This window comes from Phragmites australis, chromosome 2 (assembly GCF_958298935.1).
Source record: "Phragmites australis chromosome 2, lpPhrAust1.1, whole genome shotgun sequence".
Lineage (NCBI taxonomy): Eukaryota > Viridiplantae > Streptophyta > Magnoliopsida > Poales > Poaceae > Phragmites > Phragmites australis.
Genome location: NC_084922.1, coordinates 1,918,133 through 1,928,192, shown reverse-complemented (window position 1 = coordinate 1,928,192; position 10,060 = coordinate 1,918,133). Strand labels below are relative to the sequence as shown.

Here is a 10,060-nt window from a genome sequence, read left to right as displayed (position 1 = left end):
AAATCGGAGCTACGATGAAAAAGTTAGGGCTAAAACAAGTCTAGGGTTAAATCTGGAAAAAGAAAATGGCCTATATAAAATTAAAAAAAGTTTAGGGACCTTTTTGTAAAACAGAGGGACCTAAGTGTAGTTATGAAAAAGTATAGGGACCTAACTGCAAAAAGACAGGGCTCTTTTTGTTATTTCAGAAAAGTTTAGGGGCTAAATTGCAAAATTACCAATTAAAAGAATTATCAGATTTATTTTTATACTAAAAAAGGCTTGAATTACTGACTGGGTAGCTCTGGCTGACGTGGCATGGTGACAGGGGTGACACATCAGCAGAAAGGTTAAGGTGGCGGCTGAGGTGGTTAGGTGACATGGCATGGCTACTGATTGGGTTAAGTGGCAACATGTGGCAGCTTCTGGTTGGTTGACCGAAGGGGTAAGAACAGATCTAATCTGGGCCGAGGGCTTCGGATCCGACGGCTGGGGAGGGTTTGGGCGGCCGGAGAGGAACGGGACGGCGGCGACCGAAGAAAAGCGGCGGCGCTCTCGCCGAAGACAAGCGCTAACCTCGTCGCCGGCCTCGAATCACGACGACAAGCGGCGGAACACAACGAGAAGGGAACGGCGAGCTCGTTTTGGGGCTTACCGAAGGCAGCGCAGCACAGGAAGGTGGTCAGCGACGGAAGGGGCTGGCTGCTGCTTCGGGAACTCATCGGAGAAGGCTCTCCGGCGACGCAGAGACCAAAGCGATGATGGGAAAAGCTTCTATGGTGGTAGGCACTCGCGATGGTGAGCTTGGGATGCGCTGCGAGGCTCTGGAACGGCGTGGCGGCGAGCTCGGTCGAAGCGGCGGCGAGGGCGGCTCGGCAAGCTCTGAACTCGGCGTCTAAGGCTCGGGTTTTGGCGATTTCTGGTTGAGATGCGTTCGGGGAGGGAGGTTCTACTTATATAGGCAGCTCGGGATGTCCAGGGTGACGGCGCAGCGAGATCAATTCGAACACGGCGGCGGGGAGTTGTATCCGAGCTCGATTCCGCGAATTCCTTAGAGATAAAGCCGGCTAGAGATAGAGGAGATCCCGGGGATTTGATTTGGCGGCTTTCTAGAAGTTCTCGGGTTCGGTTTGTGGTCGGATTCAAACGGAAGACGGCGGCCGGTGCGTTCCCGTGACTGAGTCGGAGTCCGACCGAGGAAGAAGAAGGGCCTGACATGCGGGGCCCGCATGTCGGCGGCTCGATGAAGCGGCTCGGCGCGTGGGCTGGCGCGCGGAGATGGGCCGAGGCAGGGAGACGGTCCGGGTGGGAGAGGAGGTCGGCGGCGGCTGGGCCGAGGCCGAGAAAGAGCTGGGCCGAAAAAGGAAAGAGCAGCCCGCGAAGAGTTTTAATCTTTTTCTTTTTCCTTTGAATTCAAAATCCAAATTCAAAATCAAAATCCAGGCAAAAACTCTTCAAATAAATTCATCAAAAATCAAATAAAAATACTATTTGCCTAATTCGGCATGAATGCAAAATATTCACTTATATCCTGTGTCATTTATATCCTCTTTCATATAAAATAGGATTTTCTCTCTTTTAAAATATTTAAACTCATTTTGAACTTATCAAATTTTGAGAAATTTTAGAAATGGGAAAAATTAGGGTGTTACACCTTCACGCACAAGCTGCAATTAGGCATAAAGTGCTGCATGGATCATTGTAGGTATCCATGGAATGCTTATACTCGAAGATCTCACTATAGATTTATTGATCTTTCACTGTAATGTTATGACTTTACACTAAAGTACGAATCCCTGATTATTTAAGAAATAATAAACAAATATTAAATATCTTAATTATTTGACAAACATTACATAAATTATGTGTTAAAATTATTTGACAAACATTACACAAATTAAAAATAATTAAATTAATAATACAATGAATAATACATAATAGGAATGACTACGACAATGAAGTCAATAATGCATGTGTCATTAACAAGTACAAGTGTACAGAATAACAGCACTGGTGACTCAAACGATGATGTCGTACGCAATTCCCCAAGAGTGTACGTGTCTGGTGAGTGTGTAGCCCTCATACCAATGGCCTTTGCTGGCCCTTGCCTCGTGTTCCCTTACTCATCATCATCATTGTCCTGTCCTATGGGACTCCCACCGAACGTGTATCCTGCCCCGCTAACTCTGCCCTGCATGTACCATGAAGAAGAATCCTCATGCAACAGTGTGAACGTCTCTAGAACGTGCACTAACAGAGTCTGATGTGCCAAAGGCTCACCCTACTGGTACCACTGTGAACCGATAGGTGCATCGAGATATTAGGGGTACCGTGCGCTGAGAAGATCGGTGAAGCTGGCACCCTGCATTACAGTAGCCCAGTCAAAATCATGCGTGCCACTCCAGTTAGGCATCTGCTGCATGCAGTCAATGATGTCCTCATGATAGGTCGATACTGTAGGCGAAATATTAGCATAGACTGAGGAGGCTGTGTCCACTACAGGGCCTGTAAACCCAGTGTACACTGCTTGGGCGCAGGAGCCTGCATGCACTCCTCGTGATGCTCCAAAGTAGAAGGTGCCTCTCATGACTGTGCCCGAACGAGTTGTCACGGACACTGGACGAGCGCCTGCTGTGAGAGACACAGGCAAGATCCATGGCTGGTAGGTCGTACCCCCTCTAACGCGGAGCACAACCACCTAGACCACGCATAGCGGACAAGAAGCGGGACCCTCTCATCCTCATATAGTCCCGGAGAGGGTTCTGGTCCCTCCGCGTTGATGACCTACTTGCTTCTTCACAAGCTTGCTCCGTCTGCGTATGTATCTCGTACGCCTCTTCAGTCTGTATAAGATGAGGGTCATGTCAGTAATATAGAGGTTTAATCAATAAAAATCTTTATAAGTACCGTAACACTTTCTATAACATGAAGAAGGCGGGCACGATCCTTGGGGAAGGGTCTGGGGCCCGGCTTTATAAGTCCGCTGAGTAAGGTGGCACGCGTGCGCGAACAATATTACAAAATATACTCCCAGTACATGGTGTCATCGTATTGTCTAGTAGGAACGACGACATCCACAATGGCTGACTCCATCCACCTTTGTAGGTGCTTGGCATTCATGGATGCCCGTCCCGAATGCCTCCACCCCCCCTCCCTTGTGCACTCCTCCTATACGTGACAGAAACAATTATAATTTATTAACATGGATCACCAAAGGTAGTAATGCTACCTACAATAACACACTTACAAGTGCGCCCGACTGGCGTCTCATGGGGGAGGTTCTAGCACCACCTGTTGGTGTATCCGAACGGCCTCTGTACACACTCAGGAGAATATGTTTCCACATTATTCATATACAATAAGAAGCATTTGGTCCTCCATAAATCTAAGTTATGCCAACAATATGATATGATGAGCCCATCCAGTCGTAATTTCAGCCACTCGTGCATACGCCATGGATACACTCCATGAGATCGATGCTAAGGACGTCCAACTCACTAATCACCCCAGAGTACCTACCATGCTCTTGCTGCTAACTCTATTTCAGCCTAGCATGCATCCACCGATACCCTATCATAGGTCTCATGTCATCTACAATGCCATCGGAGATGGGGACTGGATAGTATCTCTTAAACACCCAAGATCGACAAACCGAGAGGTACTGTAAGAGGTGTAGGCAGCATGTAACTGATCCCTTCTTCTTTGATCGCTAGGTTGCATCACACAATCCTCTGTAGGTGATAGCCAGCACAACAGATCCTCAACTGTAAAATATTGGCTTATAAGGACGTGACACGAGCTGATTTGCTAACCATACAATATGGGGGACGACATAATTTCTTGTAGTGTTGCAGAACATAATACCTCCTAGCAGGACGTACAAGTACACCTCATAGTATTGTATACCTGTAGACTCATTCGCATCTGATGGGCATGGACCGAACTGTAGTAGCCTATAAATCTAGGATATGGAGAGGTCAACATCCTTCTTGTCATATTGCACACCAAACCTACAAGATACAGAGGGTCAATGAAGCTTCAATAGCACTACAATATTTGAAGTGCGTTATATAACAAATAATTACTTACCCTCAATGTAACCATTCCACTGCTCCTTTGCTGCTCATTAAACTACTAATAGGACGCCCCTGATTAGCAGCCCAATCGGCATGGCCATGTCCCTCAATGTTACAACCATCTCGCCAAAAGAAAAGTGGAACGTGTGCGTCTCAGGACGCCACCGGTTGATAAGACCTATGAGCAGTGGTTCCTTAAATGGAGAGAGAAGTGTCCTGCCACCACCTGCCATAGGAGCTCCAGCCATATAAGAGCAAAAGGTAGTATTCCTGCCTGTGCGAGTGGCTCATAGAATCGATGGTCTAACTCTTTAATCGCGTGGACCACTATTAAACAGATGCACACCACTATTAATTAAAAAAAATCAATTTGACATTTTTTGGTGTATTGTGATTTTAATCAAATCTTTCTGTCCAACCCAAGTTCTTTAAATCTTTCTAAAATTTATTTTTTATCTTTTACCTTTTCTTTTTCTCTCTTTCCTTTCATTACACCGATATCCTACTTATACCTATAGAGAGTTTATATGCACTACGCCACCACCTACTTCACCACTAGCACAAAGTACCATCACTATGCTATCACATTATTATAAACTAATTAAATAATCTAATTATACTGACTAATCAAATTCACGTTAATTACTATTACACTGACTAAACAAATGTAATTTAATGGATTAAATAATCTACTTACTCTAATTACTATTATTGGTGTAAGTATTAATTAAGTATATAATTTAAGTACTTACTGTAACTCGCGCTACTGCTCCTCTTTATCTTGGGCTGGTTCTTCTCTCCTCGCGTTGTTGCTACTCCTCACCTCGCGCTGCTTCTCCTCTCTACGTGTTGCGCTGCTGCTTCTCCTATCCTCTCCTCCCTTGCTCGTGTTGCTCGTCTCCTCTTTACTCGCGTGGCAGCTCCTTACCAACCTGCAAAGACGGGGCTAACTAATTGAAGCGGGGATAATAGCGCGTGGGTTAAAAAACCGACAAAAACGAAATGACGTGTACAACGTGATCGGGCACACCGAAAGCAGCGACACGGCGTGACGTGAGCAGAGCCGACCTATATTCAGCACCTCAGTTATCGAATACGACATTGTGCACAATATTCAACACCTCAGGTGCTAAAAACTCATTCGGTACTTGAGATGCTCAATACGATGAACAATGTCGTATTCGGTACCTTACTGGAGTTTTTGGTGCCTCTAGTACCGGAATTGATTTTTCGTTGTTTAATGTGCCGAATACAGGGGTAGATTTATAAATATATTGATATTTTATTTATTTCAGTAAATACGGTAACGTTTATTACTTATTTTTTGATTTTTACCCAGCACAAGCACACCGAATGAATAGGGTTGTTGATGAATGATGAGAAGACGTACGGCCGTCTTCTCTAGCTTCGCGGCCATACAAGCTATACGGTCATCTTCTCTAGAGAAGACGTACTACCTGGTGCCATACAAGCTAGAGAATACCTAATTTTATTTCATCATATTGCTCATGTGGATATTGCAATACTGCGGTGTAATTAGCGCAAAGGATGCCAATTATATTATAATGATATTGCAATCTGCGGTTGCAATACTTCCAAACTCGTGAAGATTCCTCGTATCGTGGAAGGTACAGAACGCACCGTGTTCAAACAGCACGTATCAGCTGCCACAATGTTACTACTACACGTCACATGGCCATGAGCCACAGGGAACGAGAACGAGGCCGAACAGACCGGAGAAAAAATTTATAAGACCGGATCTCTTGTGAGACCTTTCCTCTGTATTCGACACGTGTCATATACAGTATTGTAGGAGCTAAAGTACTTGACATGTGGCACAGCGTGAAGAAAGAGAGGGTCTCACAGGAGTCTATCTTCATCGGATCCTATAAAATTTTTCTCCGAACAGACCCGTCCGATCGATTACTGACGACCTTCTGCCGCATCAGCCTTCTCCACGTCCGCCGCGACCACCTTCTCTTTATCGGTGGCGAAGTCCCCATCGTCCTCTTCCCCGCCACACGCGCCGTGCGCGATGTCGTAGGTGGCGTGCAGGCCGACGAGCACGTAGTAGATCAGCATGACGGCGGTGCAGACGCCGAAGCGGACGAAGGCGTCCTTGCCAAGCGAGCCCATGAGGAAGAGGTTGGTGGCGATGGAGAGCGATGGCAGCCACGGCACCAGCGGCACGCCCCACACCTTGGGCGCCCCGCGCCCGGGCCGCCGGCACCAGCAGCTGGATGCCCAGCGTTCCGGCCGCCCACGTCGGCACCAGCACGACGTAGCCCTGCCACCGCTCAGGCGACGTGCCCCAGTACGCCGCGATGCCGACCGACGAGCCGATGATCAGCAGCAGCATCGCCGTGAACCGCAGCGCGTGCGTCCGGCTCGTCACGCCCCGCACATAGTACCTTCATAAAAAATGCTTTTAGTTTTACAGTGAACCACCAGCCAGCCGATGGTTATTGCGTTGTACGAGTTCGCAAGTACCGGCGGACGAGCAGCGCGGTGGCCATCATCATGAAGATGAAGAGCGTGCTGACGGAGAGCAAGCTGGAGAGCACTTCGAGGCTCGAGAAGAGCGCGATGCAGGCACTGGAGATGGCGATGAGCGCGGTGGCGTGCACGGGCGTGCCGGTCCTCGGGTGTACGAGTGCAAACAAGGGCGGGATGATGTGGCTCCGCGCGATGTGCGTTGTGTACCGCGCCTGCCCCAGCGCCCCCACTAGCAGCACCGTCGTCATCCCCTTGAGCGCGCCCAGGGCCACCACGTACTGAGCCCAATGCATCCCCACGTTGCTGAACGCCACCGAGTAGGCCGCGCTCCGGTCGATCGCCGTGTACGGCTGCATCATGCTCAGCACCAGAGCCATTAGGCAGTAGATGGCCGTGATCACGGACATGGATCCCAGGAGACCCAGCGGGATGTCCCGCGACGGGTTCTTGGTCTCCTCCGCCATGGTGGCGATGTTGTCGAACCCGCCGTACGCGAAGTACACGATCGCCGCCGCTCGGAACACGCCCGGCACGCCGTACGGCATGAACGGGGTCAGGTTGCTCGTTTTCGCGTGGAGGAACCCGGCGACGATGACAAACACGATGACGATCACGTGCACGGCAGACGCCACCCAGTTCACGCGGGAGGTGCCCTTGGAGCTCAGCATGGCCAAGGTCGCGGTGACCGCGATCACCACCACTGCGATGGGGTCCAGCTCGTTGTACCCCTCGGCGAGCGACGTGTGTATGCGCAGCGCGCTTGCCGGCTTGTTGATGAGCGATGCCAGGTACGACGTCCAGGAGCGCGCCACCGCCGCCGTGCCGATGATGCTCTCGAGGATGAGGTTCGCGGCGGCGATGAAGGCTGCGACGTCGCCGAGCTCGACGCGGAGGTACGCGAAGGAGCCGCCGGCCACGGGGATCTCGACGGCGAACTCCGTGTAGCAGAACACCGAGAGCATGGCGGAGAACCCGGAGGCCACGTAGGAGAGTACGATGGCGGGGCCAGCGTTGTCGTGCGCCTCCTGGCCGGTGAGCACGAAGATCCCGGCGCCGATGACGGAGCCGAAGCCGAACCACGTGAGGTCCCACCACGTGAGGCAGCGGCGCATATCGTTCTCGCTGCGCCGGCGCAGCGCACCGAGCTCTGCGGCGTCGGTGGAGCGGCCGGCGAAGCGGTCGCGGAGGCGGGCCGGGGTCGCGCCCAGCGCCGTGCGGTAGGCGCCCCAGCTCGCGAACGACGGCTCCGGGAAGAAGTCCTCCTTGTGCCACCGCCAGTAACTCCTCGCTGGTTTGCCACCATCTCCATGCTGCTCTCCCGGTGTCTCCACGGGTGCCATGGCTAGCTGCAGAGTGCTTAACCACTCGCGCCTTCGTGTGGAGGGGGGAGGAGCTGGGGAGTGTGGCGAGCTGCTGCTTCGGCTGTGAAGATATCATGGGAGTGGGGATTGGTCACTTGGTGTGTGAGTGAGACGTCTTCGCTTGTAGTTTTGCGCTCTTCAAACTCCAATTGGGTTGCATGTCCTATCTCAGAACTGTCGTGTGATGCCGAGCACTTCAGGAAATCCGGCGGCTCACTGTTGGTTGTCTTGCATTACATGACGTACATGTTATAAAAAATATACACCATCCATTCAGAAATACATTTTATATTTAAAAAGTCAAAGTTTATATATTTTAACTAATAATTAGTCAAATTATAAGTATATTTGGTGTGTAAAAATTATACAACTAGATTTATATTTTAAAACTTTTCACACTATATTAATTTTGTAGTCATATACTATATTTTTTATGAGAAAATAATGGTCAAAATCTAACTTTAAGATCGAATCAAAACAAAATATGCCTCGTATTCTTGAACGGAGTAAGTTCTTCCTGCATTCAGAAGTAGTAAACATATTTTATTTAAAAAAAAATCAAATTTTATATACTTTAACTAACATTGAATTAAATTAGAAGAATGTTCAGTATATAGAAATTATATAACTATATTTATAATTCAAAATAATTTCATATTGTATAAATTTTGTAATTATAAATGATATATTTTGTAAGAAAATCTTAGCTAAAATTTAACTTAAAAGATTGAATTAAAAATATATCTATTATTTTTAATCGGAAGGAGTATCATTTAGTGTCTTTCTCGTTCGTATGGATTGATCGAATGCATATGAAAAGGAGCAAATCAACAGCAGTCGCATCATCAGTAAGGTAGCGTTTGGTTGGAGGGTAAGGTTGGATGTGATAGGATCATCCCTGTTTTTCAGGATGGGATGAGCCAATTTTCTGTTTGGTTGGATGGATGGGATGAACCAGTTTTCTGTTTGGTTGGTAGGATTAGAATGGATAGGATGAGCCAGTTTTCTGTTTGATTAGTGGGATTAGAGTGGATATGATGATCTATTTATATTTATATGAATTCCATAAGCATTTGAATGAATTTGTGCATGTTTGAATTTATTTAATTTAAATTGAATTAAAAAGAGAATATCATATAAAACCATAAAAATGCATATAAATGGAGCATTACAATGAAACTTACTTTTTTATCAAATAATCTAGGGTTGGAAATATTTTTATAAATTAATACATCACATAAGAAGAATATTATTGAATTTTTCTAGATTTTTGGGAATTTATTTGAGGTATTAAAAATTGTTAGAAGTTATAAAAGTAGGTTTTTTAAGAATTTTAATTAAATATTGACTCATGCTTTTTGGATCAAAACAATTAAAACGGGTTGCTAGTGAGCTCTAATTTGCGCATGAAAATATTTAGAATTTTTTACCACTTTTATACTTCTAAATAAAATCCAGAGTTAAATAAAAAATGTGAACACACACGTACACACAATGACCTCTCTTGCTAGCGAGCAGGAACCGGACGGCATCATCCGGGTCTTTTTTCCGGATCAGCTCATCCAGGATATCAACGAATATTCGGATGACCATGTCCGTCTGATCCATGAAATCAAACACTCGGCAAGCAAAAAAAGTTGGACGGGACGATCCCATCCACCCCTGTACCGTGAACCAAACACATCCTTAAAAAGTAGTAAAAAGCATGGATTTGGAAGTACTTTTTTTGGCGCGTATCTCAAGCTCTCAACTGAACTGACGTGTGATGCATAGGTCCTGTTGTTCTTTTACGCACTCTTGTTGGCTAATGGCCAATGCACTGGTAGGAGTTGGGCTAGTGTCCGCCAAAAACGTATGATTGCATAAAGAAAACCGTATGATTGCAATTTGTAATAGACAGAGACTGTAGGTGCATTACATTACAGATCCAGGCGCTGATAAACAAGTTTACTACCGATACTCTCGCTGACTCGTCTGATGGGTGCAGCAACGGATAACAATGCTATGATTGGCCGTCAGGCGAGCGACCTCGGTAGATATTCGCTCGCGGGGCGCGCAGCCCGGCCGGAAGTGAACATTTATTTAGGTCAAGCATATGTACATAGGTTATTAAGATTATTTATTTATTAGGTCTGTCTACTTATCCAT

General features: G+C 47.0%; 1 pseudogene; it reads right to left on the bottom strand.

Annotated features, from left to right (window-relative positions):
- Positions 1–5,591: 5,591 nt before the first annotated feature.
- LOC133893152 (cationic amino acid transporter 5-like) lies at positions 5,592–7,971 on the bottom strand (annotated as a pseudogene).
- Between the last annotated feature and the right edge of the window lie 2,089 nt (positions 7,972–10,060).